General features: G+C 45.1%; 1 pseudogene; it reads right to left on the bottom strand.

Annotated features, from left to right (window-relative positions):
- Positions 1–232: 232 nt before the first annotated feature.
- Positions 233–607, bottom strand: LOC147084986 (histone H2B-like; annotated as a pseudogene).
- Between the last annotated feature and the right edge of the window lie 3357 nt (positions 608–3964).

The following is a 3964-nucleotide window of genomic DNA, read 5'->3' as shown; positions in this document are numbered from 1 at the left end:
TTCAACAGCGACGCTAATGTCGATCGGGTCAGTGGACCTGCTTATCTGAGAATTCAAAAATAAAACTATAGCTGGAAATTGAAACGTTCTCAAACAAACTTGTTAAGGAAATAATTACAGTAAATTGAGTCTAAAGGGAGATGTGTTTGTGTAGCTCTTTCAGAGAGGTTGTGGGTGCCTCTTAAAAGAGCCATTGTGTTTTGGGTTTGTTCTTTCAGAACAGCATGGAGTTTTACTTGGAGCTGGTGTATTTGGCCACTGCCTTTGTCCCTTCCGACACGGCATGCTTAGCCAGCTCCCCGGGCAGCAGCAGGCGCACGGCGATCTGGATCTCCCGGGAGCTGATGGTGTGCCGCTTGTTGTAATGGGCCAGGTGGGAAGCCTCACCCACGACGTGCTCGAAAATATCGTTTGCAAACGAGTTCATGATGCTCATGGCCTAGGAGGAGATGCCGGTGTCGGGGTGTCCCTGCTTCATCACTTTGTAGATGTAGATGGAGTAACTCTCCTTCCTCGACTTTCTGCCCTTCTTGCCGCCCTTCGCTGCCGGTTTAGTGACGCTTTTCTTGGCGCCATTCTTGGCAACTGGCTTCTTTTCCTCAACCATTCTCAAACTCGATTTCAGAAACAAAATGACGCGAATCCGCTCCGGGCAGTCTTAAATAGGCTGCCCCCACAGCCCTATGCTAATGAGGGATGGGTGAAGGCAATGAATGTGATTGGCTGCTGAACAGTGATTTCAATTTCCATTGTTCTGCATCTCACTGATTGGCTTCTTTGTGTATCCAATCAGATTGAGTTTTTGTCACCAGCACGTCCCCTGCAGTCAGAAAAGTCATTGCAAGAGCATCTGTTCATTCACCATTTCCCAGATCATTATCCAGTGACCCAAACACTTCTTCCAGACGTGACAGCAATTTAGATGTACTTCCTTCAACCAGTGCACTATATTCACATCTTGCGGTATGGTCTTCACCATTTTAGTCCAGTATCTGCCAGTCTCTAGTACTGTGAGTGTGTGTATTGGAATAATTCTTTATTATTCAGTCTCTGGTGATTTATGTAAGTGTGGGAATCATTCTCAATCTCAGGCTCTGTTACAGTATGTGAGTGCGGGATCCTTTCGCTTCCTGTCCATCACTGATACCACGTGTCAGGTTGGGATTCCATCTGTCACTGTCAGACCCGGGTACCGTGTGTCAGTATTGAGATTCATTCGGAATCTGTCATTCTCTGGTAGTGTACGTGTGTGTGACATTAATTCTTTGTCAGTCTCTCACTGGGGTGTGCGAGTCTGAGATTCATTCTGTATCGGTCATTCACTGGGATGGTGTGCAATTCTAAGTCTATGATGTCAGTCTCTGGTACTGAGCATGAGTGTGAGATTCATTCTGTATCTGTCAGTCTCTGGGACTGCATGTTCGTGTTGGATTAGTGCTGAATCTGTTTGTCTCTGGTACTGTCTATCAACGAAGAATTCCGCATGAATCTGCTACTTACTCGGTTTATGAAAGTGCGATTCTTACTGCATCTATCAGACTCTGGCACTTAGATTAATTCCATTTCTGCTAGTATCTGGTACTGTGTGTGTGTGGGACTGAATCTATCTGTAAATCAATTATACTGCATGTGCTTGTGTATTCATTCTTTATCTGCCACGCCCTCTGATGCTCTGTGTTACTGTAAGATTCATTCTCTGTCTGTCAGCCTCTGTTCTGTAATTGCGAGTTAGTGTAATTATATATCTGACAATCTCTGGTGCTGTATATGAGAGGGACATTCATTCTGTACCAATCAATCTTTAATGTGGGGTTAATTTGGTCGGTATCATTTTCTTATGCTGTGAGCGAGTGTGTATTAATTCTGGGACTGTCACCATCTGTTACACTGTGTCAGTGTGAGATTCATTCTCTCTCTCTGCCAATCTGATATACTGTATGTGAGATTGAGATTTATTCTATATCTGTCATTTTGGGATTTATTCTGTACCTGTCAGTCTCTGATACTCTCTGTGAGAGTTAGATGAATTCTGTCTCTGTCACTATCTGGTACAGTATGTGAATGTGAGATTCATGCTATGTATCTGTCAGTCTCCGATACCATATGTGAGCATGAGATTCTATAGCTGTCAGTCTCTGATAATCTGTGTCAGTGTGGGATTGTTTCTGTGTTAGTCAGTGTCTGATACTCTATGTGACTGTGAGATATATTCTGTATCTCTCAGTCTATGGTAATATGTTTGAGAGTGAGATTCATTCTGTATCAGTCTGTATCTATAATACTCTGTATCAGAGTGGGGACATATTGGCCTAGAAATTCAGTCGCGTTTGCGCCCACTTGTTGGCTAAAGAGTGGTTTGCGCCGGAAGTTTTTTAGTGCCCAAAATTCAGTTGGTCCCTAACATCGGCATTAGCAGGTAGCGCTGCGCCGGCACCGATGATGTCATTGGTGTGCGCAGTGCCCCGGTTCCAATGCGATTCCGTGCCGACTGCCAAATTCAGTTGCGGCCACCCCGCCCGTAGCGGCCGCAAACAGCGTTTGAAAAACGGGGCCTTGCAGCTCTGAGAGGCCGGCGCATAAAGGTGGAGGGGCGGCCGGCCGCATTCCCGGCGGCCGATTGGCCGCTCCTTCCTCCCCGGACTTCCACAACACCCCCCCGCGGCATTGGTGTCTGACCCCCGCGAGCCCGGCACTTCTCCGTGGTGCCGGGCTCATTTGCCGGGGGAATCCAGCGGCGATCTCACGGCTGCAGGCAGCTCCTCCTTAAGAGAAGGAGGAGGCCTGCAGTACCCCAGCCTGCCGCACCGCATCGGGTGGCGCAGCGGCAGCTGGACGCCTGAAACTGACTTTCAGCACCCCGAGCGAGGCGGCCAAACCCTGCAATAGTGACCGCCTCCATCTTGGGGCGCTGCAACTGAATTTCAGGCGGGCGCTACGGGTATCCGGGCGAGCGCTAAATTTTGGATGCTAAAGACCTGGTGCGGCGATAGCGAATTTCTAGGCCATTGTCTCTATCATTATCTGTTACTGTATATGCTTGTGGGTTTCATTCTGCACCTGTCTGACTCTAATACTCTGTTAGTGTGAGATTCATTATGTATCTGTCAGTCTCTAATACTGTATATGAGTCTGAGATGTAGTCAATATCAGTCAGTTCTGGCACGGCATAAGAATTTGGGAATTATTCTTTAACTGCCTGTCTCTGATACCCTATGTGAGAGAGAGATTAGTTTTCTGTCTCTTAATCTTTGGTATTGTATGTGATTGTTATATGCAATCTTTATCTCATAGACTTTGATACACTTTTTCAGTGCTTGAGTAATTCTGGATTTGTCAGTTTCTGGTTCAGTATGTGACAATGGGGTGTATTCTGTATCTGTCAATCTCAGGTAATGAGTGAGAATGAGAATCATTTGTTACTTCAATCTCTGATACTGTGTGTCGGTGTGTGATTGATTCTGTATCATCAATGTCTTGTGCTGTATGTGACAGTGATGTAGATTTTGTATCCGTCAGTGCCTGATAAAATGTGTTAGAGTGAGATTAATTCTGTATCAGTCAGTCTTTAATAGTCTGTGTCAGTGTGGAATTCATTTAGTCTCTATTATTTTCTGATACTCTATGTGAGTGTGAGATTCATTCTGTGTCTATCAGGCCCTGTCACTAAGTTAGTGTGTAATTAATTCGGTCTCTGTCACTCTCTAATACGATGTGTCAGTGTGAGATTCATTCTCTCTGTCAGTCTCTGGTACTGTATGTGAGTTTGAGATTAATTCCATGTCTGTCAGTTTCTTGTACGGTATGTTTGATTTGTATTTATTATGCACCTGTGAGTCTGATATTGCATGTGAGATATAGATTAATTCTGGAACTGTCAATCTCTCGCTAAAATTTGAGATTTAGATTAAATCTGTATCTGTCAGTCTGGGTAGTGTGTGTGATTGAGAATCAATCTGTATGTCAG

The sequence above is a fragment of the Somniosus microcephalus genome, unplaced genomic scaffold (genome assembly GCF_052327205.1).
Source record: "Somniosus microcephalus isolate GS21.2 unplaced genomic scaffold, FLI_Smic_1.0 unresolved_chr9, whole genome shotgun sequence".
NCBI lineage: Eukaryota > Metazoa > Chordata > Chondrichthyes > Squaliformes > Somniosidae > Somniosus > Somniosus microcephalus.
Note: the sequence above shows the minus strand (reverse complement) of the source record. Positions and strands in the feature narration are given on the sequence as shown.